Below are 13,805 nucleotides of genomic sequence, written 5' to 3' on the forward strand. Positions count from 1 at the left end.
TCCTTTCACCTCATAGCCACAGCTGATCTTTTAAAAAATATATCTATTTTATTAATTTCAGAGAGGAAGGGAAAGGGAGCAAGAGATAGAATCATCAATGATGAGAGAGAATCATTGATCACCTGCCTCCTGCAGACCTCACATTGGGATTGAGCCCACAATGTGGACACGTGCCCTGACTGGGAATCAAACTATGACCTCCTGGTTCATAGGTCAACCCTCAACCCCTGAGCCACTCCAACTGGGAGCCAGTTGATCTTAATATAAAATTTACAGCTGCATTTTTGAGCTGACCTTCCCTTTCTCTGCTTCATCAAAATTTCCCTCTTCAACTTCTCTACAACCTTCTATGCAAACTTCTAGCATCAGGCTCCTTTCAACTTCTCAAAATACCTCTTTACAAAGCCTCCCCATTTCACCCATTGCAATATACACTGGGGAAAGGGTGGTTTTTCCATCTGTTCTGAACCAGCAAGTTGTGAGCACTTCTTGTCCTTTTCCTTGTCCCTGAAACTCCTGGCCTAGATCCCCTGAATAGGATGTGACTTTAGAAGAAGTGAAGTAAGCTGCCCGCTCTGTTACCACTCCAAGTTCAGTCCTCAGACATTTCACTCTGCCAGTACAGTAATTCCTCATGTACATGTTCCCACAGAAGTCTTTTAGGTTCACTAATACTACCATCGGCTTGGAAGTGGAGGGAGGCTTCTACAGAAGAGCCCAGAATAAACTAGATCTTTCCAAGTTTGTGTGAGATGAAGAGTAAAGATCAATCCTGGTCATCTAGTAGGTAACCACTGAATCAGACACACATGCATTTATCTCAAGACAAGCATTAGCCAGATACTGAATCCCCTTTTTCGTTGCCCCCTCCCCCACCACCACCCTTCAGCACAAAATAGCTAGAGCGGTCGTCAACTTTATCCCCAATTTTTTAGTCTTTTGTAATCCCCAAGGCTAAGAATAGCTTGTGGAAAAAGAGTGGGGAATGAAAAGGAAAATGGAGGGGTGGGGGTTTGCAACCTAATTCAGTATCTGCTTAAAACTGTAGTCTTACCTCCCACCTCTAACTGACCTGGGTGGAGCTGCAGAGCCTAACCCCAGGGCCCCCACACAGCTGACTTGGGCGGAGCTGCAGGGACCCTCAGGGGCTCACCACAGGAGGAGATATATAGGTCAGAACCTCCCCGCGAGTTCAGTTCAGGCTTTGGATACAGAATTCCCCTAACTAGCAGATCTGTGAAATACAGGTTAACTTTCCTTTCTCAGAGTGCTGGCAGGTCGTTCTCCCATGCATTCTGCCACAATACTGAGGAGGAAACTGGTCTTGCAAGGCATGTCAGGCCATAAAAACTGCGAACAATGCACTGCCCTGGGGGGGCAGGGAGGGTCGTTATCACTTGCCCCAGGACAGATCATCGGATATGGCCTGGGGACCCCCAACACCTGGGGGCCTTCCTGTAAGCTCAAGAAAGGGGGTGGAATCATATCTGCAAGACAAAGACCCCAAAAGGTTATAAAAAGTGAAGGCCTCTGCATGTTTCTTCATTCTGATTTGGAAATTATTCCCTGAGTCCACTAGTGTTAATACACGGGGTCCCTCCCTTTCTCTAGGAAGCGTGTTTGGTATTTCTTTGGTCTTCTGCAACATTTGGTTCCCTAATCAGGAAGTTAACCACGTTGGCTCTTGCTTCCAGTGGGTAGACAAGGTTTGGGGCCTGGGGGCATGAAACAGACCTCTGGAAGGCATGCACTGCTGATTTTAGCAGAATTGAACCAGGACTCTAGGTACTCCTGGACCTGAGCCCAGGACCCAGCTGGCATCTGGAGAAAGTGGATGGACACCTCTGGACCTGCCGACAGAATCAGTAATGTAGGGCCCCAGTCAGTCAGGCCACTCCAAGTGAGTGGAAGGGGGGACTTGATCACCTCCCCAGAAGTCATAGGACTTCACCAGGAATCAGGACTCTGGAGGTGAGTGAATTCAGATTTGATTAAGGAATTATGGATTCACTCTTCTGTTTGTGTGTGGGACTAGCCAATTTGCTATCGAGAAGGGGGGCTGGACACAGTCTTAACTCCTCTGGTAGGTTCTCAACGAGATGTTGGTCAAGAATTCTGTTCGGGGGCGTGGGTGCCGGGAGTGCCTCCATGCCCATCTGGAGAGTTGGGCATTATCTGCTCAGCTCCAGTCTGGGCTAGTCTACTGAGAGAGTGTGAGTATGGATGTTTGTCTGTCTTGGCATAATTATCTGCTGATTAACTGGTCTGTGTGAAAACGAAAGCTACTTTGATTTTCTGTTTGCTCATCTGGTTAAAACGTTTGATTTATTGAAGCCTGAATCTGTGATGGTCTGCAAAAGTCTCAAGCAGTGCTGTTGAGTTAGTTTTCTCATAGACGTTTGCTCTCTATCATGGAGGGATAGTTCATAAAAATGTCTGTCTATGTTGTTTACTAGGGGCTTTGGTTTGCTCTGGGATTTTGCTGTGTTAGGTTGAAATTTTGGAATTCTGGGGTAGATTTAAAGGTATTTGTGGCTTTTCTTGTCTCTTTTGGCTGGCTGGGACTTTCAGGGGCGGGGCTCACAGCTCCACAGGGTGGAGAGATTTTACCCACTCTGCCCCTGCCTGTGCTGCTTAATGATCTTTTCTCTAAGGAGACCCTCCAGGCTTTTAGTAAAATTCCCTGCACCCTTGTCTGTCTTTCGCCACCAATCCTCATGGGGTTGGGACAAAGTAAACCCACTGTTCTCAATTGCATGTTTGAAAATTTTGAAAAGGGTTTTACTGAGGACTATGGTATTAAAATGAACCCCAAAACAATGAGGAAATTCTGTGAATTAGAATGGCCAGCCTTTGGGGTCAGCTGGCCTCCAGAAGGTTCTTTAGATGTAGGACTTGTCAGGGCGGTCTGGAATGTAGTCATGACAGACTCTGGACACCCAGGTCAGTTCCCTTACATAGACAGCTGGTTAGGAATTGCTCAAACCTTGCCCCCTTGGGTCTGGTTCTGTAAGGTTTTAGTAGTAGGAGAAAAGAAGCAGGTCTCTCAGAAGGGAACCCAACTCATTGTTCTGCCAGGATCCCCTGAGGAAGGCCCGCTAGTTTTACCATCTCCATATGTGCCGCAGGCAGCACCAAGTGCTTCCCCAGCTTGTCTGAAAGGTCCAGAAACGCTGCCCACTTCCATTTCTCCCCAGCCAGGGTCTCCAGAGCCAGTTGGGTGGTGCTTGCATTCAGCCGATCAAGGGCCCAGGCCACAACCAGCACATCAGATGCCTCTAAGGGAGATTTGGGGTGCCAAAGTAGTTGGCAAAGATGGAACCTTGCAGGAGGGCAGGCCAGTCTATTATTATCAGCCCTTTACCACCAGTGACATCTAGAATTGGAAACATCACACCCCAGCTTATTCTGAAAAACCTCAGGCCATGATAGACCTCCTAGAAACGATCTTCCAGACCCAGAAGCCCTCCTGGGTGGACTGCAAGCAGCTCCTTTTCATGATCTTTAACACTGAGGAGCGCATGAGAGTAGTAACAGAGGCTCGGAAGTGGCTCCAGACCCAGACCCCGGCAGGAATATTAGATACAGACAGATGGGCCAGGAAGGCCTTCCCAAATGAGGAACCTGATTGGAACCCAAACTTAGAAGATGGAAGGACCAGGCTAGAGAGATATCAGCTGGCCTTCCTCCAGGGAGTCAGGGCCAGAGCCAAGAAGCCCACCAACATGGCTAAAATCTCTGAGGTTTTCCAGAAGCCTGATGAAAGTCCAGCAGCTTTCTATGAGAGACTATGTGAGGCATACCAGATCTACACCCCCTTTAATCCTGAGGCCCCAGAAAATCAAACCATGGTAAATGCCGTTTTTGTAAGCCAAGCCCAGCCTGACATCAGGAGAAAATTATAGAAACTGGAAGGGTTTGCAGGAAAGAATTCTACTGAACTGCTAGAGATAGCTGATGAGGATTTCATCAATCGAGACAGTGCAGCAAGGAAAGAGGAAGAAAAGAGAATACAAAGAAGGGCCAATATAATAGCAGCGGCTTTTATAGGCTCAGGCTCCCAGACAGATCAGCAAGGATACAGACCAGGGAGAAAAGGAAGAGCGAGCCTGAGACGAGACCAGTGTGCCTATTGTAAGGAAACAGGACACTGGAAGAATGAATGTCCCAAACAGCAAAGTAAAAAGACTGGGCCCCCTTTTCCGCCCAGTTGCTATCAACCAGAGCCACCTGAAGCAGGTCTCACTGGGCTAGCAATGGCAGATTCCGACTAGGACAGACTGGGCTCACTTCAGCTAGGCCCCCATGAGCCCGTGGTCAGAATGAAAATTGGGGGCCAGACTGTGGACTTTATGGTTAATACGGGAGCTGAGCACTCAGTAGTCACTCAGAAAGTAGCGCCTCTCTCAGGAAAAGAAGTCACCATTATTGGAGCTACTGGGGACCAGACCCATAGACCATTCTGCCGCCCTCGCCGATGCCAACTTGCCGGTCATCAAGTAATTCATGAATTCCTGTACTTGCCAGACAGTCCAGTGCCTCTAATGCAGTGGTTCTCAACAGTGGGTCCCGACCCCTTTGGTGGTCTAACGACCCTTTCACAGGGGTTGCCTAAGACCATCCTGCATATCAGATATTTACATGACGATTCATAACAGTAGCAAAATTACAGTTATGAAGTAGCAATGAAAATAATTTTATGGTTGGGGGTCGCAACATGAGGAACTGTTTTAAAGGGCCAGAAGGTTGAGAAATACTGCACTAATGGGTAGAGACCTTTTAGACAAAATGGGGGCAGAAATCACGTTTGCTCCAGATGGCTAAGCACAGCTTCGTCTAGGTGAGGCAACCTCCCCAATGATCCTGTCCTTAGCAGTGACGAGGGAGGAAGAATGGAGACTTTATACCTCCCAAACAAAGGCCTCACCATTAGAACCTGAATTAGAGAAAGAATTCCCGCTGGTCTGGGCAGAAGGTAATCCTCCACGCCTGACTAAGGACCATGCCCCAGTGCTAATCGAGTTAAAGCCTGGGCACAGCCTGTTAAAATCCGCCAATATCCAATTCCAAGGGAAGCACACCTAGGAATCCAGGTTCACTTAGACCGGCTGGTTCATTGGGGACTTGTTTAACGATGCAGATCTCCATGGAACACGCCTCTCTTGCTTGTCAAAAAGCCTGGGAATAACAATTACCGCCAGGTGCAGGGTTTATATGGGCTGTTAATGAGGCTGTTATAACCCTGCATTCAGCACTGCCGAACCCCTCCACGCTTCTGGGGCTCATTCTGTCAGAGGCGGAATGGTTTACATGCCTAGATCTGAAAGATGCCTTTTTCTGTCTTCGATTAGTGCCTTCCAGTCAGCCTCTCTTCGCTTTTGACTGGGAAAACCCAACTACAAGGGCCAAGGAGCAGTTCACCTGGACCAGACTGCCACAAGGGTTCAAGAACTCCCCTACTCTTTTTAGTGGAGCACTAGCATCTGATCTGTCTAAGTTCCCAGGACAGGACTTGGGGTGTGTTCTACTCTAGTATGTAGACGACCTCCTACTGGCCAGCTCCACACGAGCTCAGTGCTGGGAGAGAACACGAGCCCTTCTGAGACTACTAATTGAAACAGGTTATCAGGTGTCTAAGAAAAAGGCACAGATTTGTCAGAAAGAAGTCAAGTATCTAGGCTTCCGGATCACCCAAGGGAAACAAAGGCTAGAGACTGAAAGGAAGCAGGCAGTATGTGCCATCCCAGTCCCTAGCACCTGGTGGCAGATTTGGGAATTCCTGGGAGCAGCAGGATTCTGTCGAATTTGGATCCCAGGGTTTTCAGATCTGGCCAAGCCTCTCTATGAAGCTTTAAGAGGAGAAGAGAGGGCACCCGTCAACTGGGGTCCCGAACAGGAGAAAGCCTTCATCACCATAAAGGCAAAGCTCACGGAGGCCCCGGCACTAGGACTACCAGATGTGACTCGAGACTTTAATCTTTTTGTTCATGAGAACAGCGGGGTAGCCCTAGGAGTTCTAACCCAGGAGTTTGGACCCTGGCAAAGACCAGTAGCCTATCTCTCCAAGCAGATTGACCCAGTTGCCTCCGGGTGGCCTCCATGCCTCAGGGCCCTTGCAGCCACGGCATTATTAGTCAAGGAAGCGGATAAGCTTACCTTAGGACAAAACTTAAATGTAAAAGTAACTCATGCTGTTGTCACCCTGATGGAAGCATGGGGGCAGCACTGGCTGACTCATGCTCGAATGACTCAGTATCAAGGGCCGTTATGTGAGAATCCGCGGGTACAATTAGAAGCAGTGAGAACACTTAATCCTGCCACCTTTCTACCCATCGCTGAGGGGGCCCCTGAGCATGATTGCCTGGAAGTCCTAGAGGAAGTTTATTCCAGCCGGCCAGACCTAAGGGATAGGCCCCTGCAAAATGCGGACTTGGTATTGTTCACAGATGGCAGCAGCTTCTTAGATGAAGGAAAAAGATGAGCTGGATATGCAGTGGTATCAAACTTTGAGATAATTGAAGCACAGGCCCTGCCTGAAGGATGGTCAGTGCAGAGGGCAGCACTTTGGGCCCTAGTAAGAGCCCTAGAACTCAGTAAAAATAAGCGTGCCAACATCTACACTGACTCACGCTATGCCTCTGCTACCCTGCATGTCCATGGGGCCATATATAAGGAAAGGGGGCTCTTGACAGCAGGAGGAAAAGGAATAAAAAATCAGAATGAGATTTTAAAGTTACTAGAAGCAGTCTGGAAGCCTAAGGAAATAGCCATCATCCATTGCAAAGGTCACCAGAAAGGGAAAGACTCAGTATCAGAAGGAAACCAGCGTGCTGATGCCACAGGCAAGCTGGCTGCTGAAGAACAAGCAGCACTGGCATGGATCATGTTGGCCCCCCAATTACCTGAACCTTCAAAATACACTCAGGAAGAGAAATGGGCCCAAAAAGAAGGGGGCAAGAGAACAATGGAAGGCTGGTGGATACTTCCAGATCATAGGTTCTATGTCCCAGAACAGTTAGCCCATAAGGTAGTCCTCCAGCAGCATGGACTCACTCATTTAGGAAAGGCTGCCCTAGAAGCTTTGTTAGGCAGGTACTACCTATTTGCCTGTTTTTCCTCCTTGTGTGCCTCAGTCTCTCAGTGTTGCCTCCTCTGTGCGCAGAACAACGCTAAACAGGGTCCTGTGGGACCGATAGGAGTTCAGTGCTGTGGGCAAGCTCCTTTTGAGGACTTAGAAGTAGATTTTACAGAAATAGGGCCTAGCAGAGGGAATAAGTATCTGCTCGTCTTTGTTTGCATCTTTTCAGTTTGGTTCGAGGCATATCCCACTCGCACTGAAAAGGCAAGAGAAGTCACTAAGGCATTGCTGAAGGATATAATTCCACAGTATGGAATGCCTCTGACCATAGGGTCTGATAATGGCCCAGCCTTTGTAGCAGAAATAGTACAATAGGTAGCCAAGGCTTTAGCAATTAAATGGAATCTACATACAGCTTACAGGCCTCAGAGTTCAGGGAAAGTGGAGGGCATGAACCGGACTCTAAAGCAGGCTATTGCTAAGCTATGCCAAGAGACAACCTTACCCTGGACAGATATCTTGCCTCTTGTGCTCCTGCGTGTATGCTGTGCCCCAAGGGCCAAGGCAAGTTTCTCTCCCTTTGAAATTCTATATGGTAGACCCCTTCCCTTAATTTGGCCAGAGGGAGATTTGGGGGAAATGGGGAACTTAGAAATCCAGAAACAACTACAAGGACTTGGAAAAACTGTCTTTGAGGTCCACAGGTGGCTCATTGACCGACTGCCCATCTCTCTAGGAACAGCTGTACATCCTTATAAACCTGGAGACCAGGTTTGGGTAAAGGATTGGAAAAAGGAGCCCCTCAAGCCTACCTGGAAGGGACCCTATCCAGTCATATTAACCACCCCCACAGCTCTTAAGGTTGCAGGACTAAACACCTGGATCCACCACTCCCGGGTGAAGGCAGTGCACCAGCCAAGTGACATCCAGTCTGAGTGGAAGGTGACCTCTGACCAGAAACACCCCCTGTGGATCACCCTCAAGAAGACAGCAGACCTGGCTGAGCAACCTGCTCCAAGGAATTCAGATAACATCCTGCTGAATTCTCCCTAAACTAATCTTGCTTTCTTATCTCCTCCTAATGTAACATGCTCTAGTATTTCTGGATAATCACTGGTTTTATCTAATAATTTTTATTTTGTCTTTTTATGAGTGTCAGTGGAATCTGAGAGGAGTACCAGGAGGAGAACTCATCTGCTCTTGCTGGGACACAGAAGCACCATAAAATTACTGCTCCCCACACAGCAAGGAAACAAAGGCCTTATCATAAATTGTTGGATTACACCTTGCCATGGCATCCTTTGCTCCTTGATTAGAAACTCGCTACCCAAATATGCTAGACTGGGTAGTCCACAAGAAAACCCAATCAAGCCAGATTTTTGTTAGCTATACTTATCAGCCTGCTGCATTTACAACTCTACTACCAAATGCACGTGGAGGGGGGATTGTATTGGATGGAAAAAAATAATAATAGGACTTGTCACTGTCAATGTGCAGCTAACTAATGTTGCTCCTATTTGTTTCAGTAGTATGCAGGGCCAACATCCAACAGGTCACCTCCCAGGTGAACTATGAAACTCTACCCCAAAGGCTGAAAACACCACCTATCCCTGGTGCCCCCTGCAGGAACATTCTATGCATGTGGGACCACTGCTTACCTCTGCCTGCCTGAAACCAGAAGAACTCCCAACAAACCCCTCTGAGAGGAAGTAGCGAAATGCTAACCCTTTGGTTATTGTCCCTTTCCAGCAGGAAGTAGCTAAGAGCGGTCATCACCACTGTTCACCATAACATCCTGTGGTCGTTGCTCCACAAGGCTAAAAGAAGCTTGTGGGACAAGGGGGGGAATGAGGAGGAAACTGGTCTTGCAAGGTGTGTCAGGCCATAAAAACTGTGAACAATGCACTGCCCTGGGGGGGGAGGGGAGGCTCATTATTGCTAGCCCCAGGAGAGATCATCCAATATGGCCTGGGGACCCCAACACCTGGGAGCCTTCCTGTAAGCCCACAAAAGGGGGCAGAAGACAAAGACCCCAGAAGATTTTAAAAAATGAAGCCCTCTGTGTGTTTCTTCACTCTGATTTGGAAATTATTCCTTGAGTCCACTAGTGTTAATAAACGGGGTTTCTCCCTTTCTCTAGGAAGCATGCTTGGTATTTCTTTGGTCTTCTGCAACAATACCACTACTTTGCAAGTAAAATTAGACTGATGATCTTTCAAGAGTCCTTCCAACATTCTAATGATACTAAATAACCAACATTTTTCTAAACTAGTCATAGGTATAGTGGAATGGAGCAACTTTATCATCTCTAAAGCAAAATGAGACCTGAGTGTATACTCCCTAGTTTGAAAATGGCAGCCAACTGCTTCCCAGTTCTTTGTTGTTGTTTTTAAATATATTTTTATTGATTTCAGAGGGGAAGAAAGAGGGAAAGATAGAAATATCAAGGATGAGAGAGAATCATTGATTGGCTTCCTCCTGAACGTCCCCTATTAGCGATGGAGCCCTCAACCCAGGCATGTGCCCTTGACCAGAATCGAACCTGGGACCCTTCAGTCTGCAGGCTGATTCTCTGTCCACTGAGCCAAACCAGCTAGAGCTGCTTCCAGTTCTGAAAGGACATGACAGCCCCAGTGGAACTGCATTGGGTCATGAGAGGGATTCAGGCTTTTCTCAGAACCCGGTGTGTTTTTCTACCTGTCTTTCTCTTTGCTTCCCCACAGTATATTTCTGTGTCTCTTTCTTTTTGACACTTGCTCCTCCTTTATCTCCCATGCCCTCCCCCTATTGGCTGGAAGTATGGGTGTGTCTGGTGTTGTGTAAGTTAAAATTTATCACCTCCATTTTTCATAAATTTTTAAAGTGACAAACTTCTTACAGTTTTCTCTTTTTGAAAACTCCTCTATTACACTATACTATATTAGTTATGTGGCATCATTTATGCATTTGTCTTTCTTAATGGATTAACATAGCAAATGTTTAACTTAAAAAATGTACCAAACAGGAAGAAGTCTGGAAACTATTTAGAGGATAAAGCTACAGGTATTTACTCTGGATAAGAGAAGAATGGCCATATCTGGAATTGTGGGGATTTCTCTGAGTAGCTCTAGAATGAGGAATAGGAACAATTTATGAGGACTTTGATTTGGGAAGAAAGAATGACCTTTCAAACTCGATCCTGTCCCAGCAAAGGGCTGCCTCAGGGAATCATGAGATTATTCTTTGCTTCCGGCCCTCCCTCCACTCTGTTCAGCAGAGATGCCAGCACTTACTGAGAGGTGGGCCAAGTGACCAGTGACGTTGCTCCTCTATACCTTTATGGATTGAATGAAAATGAGTAAAAACGAATACTTACTGCTGCCTTTTTACATGTTTTGTCTCAAGTTCAGAGTTCTAATTTATGTCTTTTTTCTTTAAATTAGGAAAAGATAGCATCTCTTTCCCCCTAAAGATACTCCTTTCCTTTATCCAACTAGAATCCCTTATGAAGAATCTAATGTGTTTAGTCAAGTCAATGTTGTCAACCCTGATGAAAAAGGTTTTCCTCGGTTCCAGAAAGCTCGATGACATGTGGTTACACTGAGCCCAGGACAGGTAATGCGGAAGCTGGGACTTGTCTCATGGCCTTAGGACACGTGCCTCTCCCTTTCCTCACCTTCCCCTACCTAGTACTAGTACAAATAGGAAGGGTTTCTTCCTTGGTGCTCTGCTATTGGAAGGTAGCTTTTCCAGCTGTAGGCTTCACATACATACTTCTTTGCTTCTCAGGTCATGGAAAGATGGGAGGAGGGATCACAGGTCCTTCTATTGGTAAAGAAGAGAATGCACTGTGGAGGAAGACAACTCTCAAAGTCATTTTCTTTTTTTTATGTTAAGAGCAAGTGTCAAGGCATAGGTATTTGAGCACTTCCTGGAAACTTTATTCACAGTTTATATATGTTCAACCGTGCTAGAACCCAGACACATATCGTTGTGGTGCATCTAGGGCAGCCGTGGGCAAACTATGGCCCGTGGGCCGGATCCGGCCCGTTTGAAATGAATAAAACTAAAAAAAAAAAAAAAAAAAAAGACCGTACCCTTTTATGTAATGATGTTTACTTTGAATTTATATTAGTTCACACAAACACTCCATCCATGCTTTTGTTCCGGCCCTCCGGTCCAGTTTAAGAACCCATTGTGGCCCTCGAGTCAAAAAGTTTGCCCACCCCTGATCTAGGGGCAGAGGCATTACAGAGGCAACTGACTTGCTTTTAAGCAAGAGTGGATGTTGCTTTTGTAACTGTCTCTGAAACATTTCCAAAAGTATTGTACTCTGTGCTGCTACCCAGGAGGGAAAATCACCTTTACAGCACTGGCATTTGCTGTCTGATGTTTTATTAACCATTTGAAAGGTATTCTTAGTCTCTTACAGAGAGTTTACTCCCTCCCTTATCCTTCTCTCCTGCCTGTTTTCCTCCTGTTGTTCTTTTTTCCCTGGCTCCCTTCCTGCTTCCTTCACACTTGAGTACTCCAACACAAACAATATGACTAAGTTGCTTCCACCCATTGGTGGTTACTCCCCTTCACCTTCCCCCACAGCCCTTGGCAACCACTTACCTATTTTTTCTCTATAGATTTACCTGTTCTAGACTTTTCACATAAGTGCACTCTTACAGCATATGAGCTTTGAGAACTGGCTTCTTTCACTTAGCATAATGTTATCAAGGTTCATCCATGCTGTAGAATGTTATTAATACTTCATTCCTTTTTATGGCTGAATATATTCCACTGTATAGAGATCTTTTTTGTTTATCCATTAATCAGTTGATGGATATTTGGGTTGGTTCCACTTTGGGGCAATGATAAGCAATGTTGGTATGCACATTTGTGTACAAGTTTTTGTACATTACAACTTTTCTCTATTGGGACCGTGACCAGCACAGCCAGAGAGTGGACGAGGAGTCCTGAGCAGGAGTGATGGGGGATTGAGAAAAAGAAAGAAACAGACACAGAGACAGTAGGGAAAGCTGGGACCAGGTGGGACACTGCCCTCTGATGGAAGGACAGCAACCCAGAGCTGCTGTAGTGTGTTTATTATATACAGCATGATTCCAGGAATTTTACTAGAGTTTAAGACAAAGGAAATTATGGGAAATCATGGTTAAAGATCAAGCTGCAATTCTTCATTCTTGTGGCTTCTTTGTAATTGTCACTCCTGGCTGAGCCCAAATAATTGTGTCCATTCCTTGTGCCTGGCTGAACTTAGATAATGAAACCCACCCCCTGAGCTAAGGGTCAGGATGACAACACACCTGCCTCTGGCACGGTATGTTTCCAGTAAGTGGCTCTGCCGACACCACTGGATTCAGTTGACAATCAGCTCACGTGCCTTCCCAGGCGCTCTCTACATCTCCCCCTTTTTTATTTTTAAATGTAGTTTATGGACATCTAATTGGAGCCTTCGGATTTGAGATTGCAGGAGCTTGCTGCTGACTGAAAGAAAGCAGGATAAAATTAGTGTTAGGTCCAATGGAAGCTCAGGAGCAGATGCATGCCACCTTAAGGCAGATGGTGACAGAGATAATGGAGCCTCCCTGGAATTCCTAACAGGTCAACATCCCGACCCCCACAGCAGGAACTTCCTCAGTTGAATACCGTGACAACCCCCGCCCCTTACCACACAGCTGTATAAAATGAAGTGCCCCCCTCCCTGTTGTCCTGAATTCACTGGCCCTGCCTTTGGGGCTCATAAGTCTCACCCAGGAATGCAGATTAAACCTTCTCTTTCCCTTATCTGACCGGCTTGATTCTCTTTGTTTTCCTGTGTCATGAACTTTACATTTAGTGCCTTGAAACCCGGGTGGCATGAGCACCCCATTCAGCTGTCGCTCCATGGCTCGGGGTGCCCTCCTCTCCCTCCTCGTGGCCCAGGACCCCTCAGGACCGAATTTCCTCAGCTTAGCAGCTTTCTTTTCCGGCTTGGCAGCGTTAAACAGTAAATCCCGCCCCATGTCTATCCCTGAGGTCACCCTCCAGCATCTTTGTCCGTAAAGCGCGGCCGCGTCAGAGACTGTCCTTCGTTTTCTGGACCCTTCCAGGAAGGGCTCCTCTGGACCACGGGAAGTAGCAGAGAGGTCCCTATCTTCCCCGGTTCCTCCGTCTGTCCATAGCCCTGGCCAAACCGCTGGGACGCTGGCCTTTTGGCCCTGGCTTCTGACCTCAGGTATCTAGCATGGGGAATCAAAATTCCAAACCTGATCCGAGCACACCTCTAGGGTGCCTGCCCGCCAACCTGGCTAAAAATTAGGCCTGTCTCCGGATCTGCATCCTAAACTTTTCGTTTATTTCTGTAACATAGCATGGCATCAGTATGAATTGGACAATGGGTCCAGATGGCCCAAAAACGGGACCTTTGACTTAACCATCCTTACTGACCTCAGTAATTTCTGCCGGGGAACTGGGAAATATGCTGAAGCCTCTCTTTAGGTCTGCGTTCCTGTCCCTTCCCCCAAAGCCCCTTCTGCCTCACCGACCGCACCCTCTCCTCCTCCCTCTGCTACCCTCTCCAGCAAAACCTTCTCCTCTACCTGCTGACCTCCCACCTCTTCTGCTCAAGGCCACGGCAGCTGCAGAAGCCCGAAGCTCAACTCGCCAGGAGACCCCACCCTCCCCTACCCCCGAGACCACTGCAGGAGCCGGAATCTCAGGTGCCGGGCGACTACCCGTTTCTTCTACCCCTGCCTGCTTC

The sequence above is a fragment of the Myotis lucifugus genome, unplaced genomic scaffold, assembly GCF_000147115.1.
Source record: "Myotis lucifugus unplaced genomic scaffold, Myoluc2.0 scaffold_105, whole genome shotgun sequence".
In the NCBI taxonomy this organism is placed as follows: Eukaryota; Metazoa; Chordata; class Mammalia; order Chiroptera; family Vespertilionidae; genus Myotis; species Myotis lucifugus.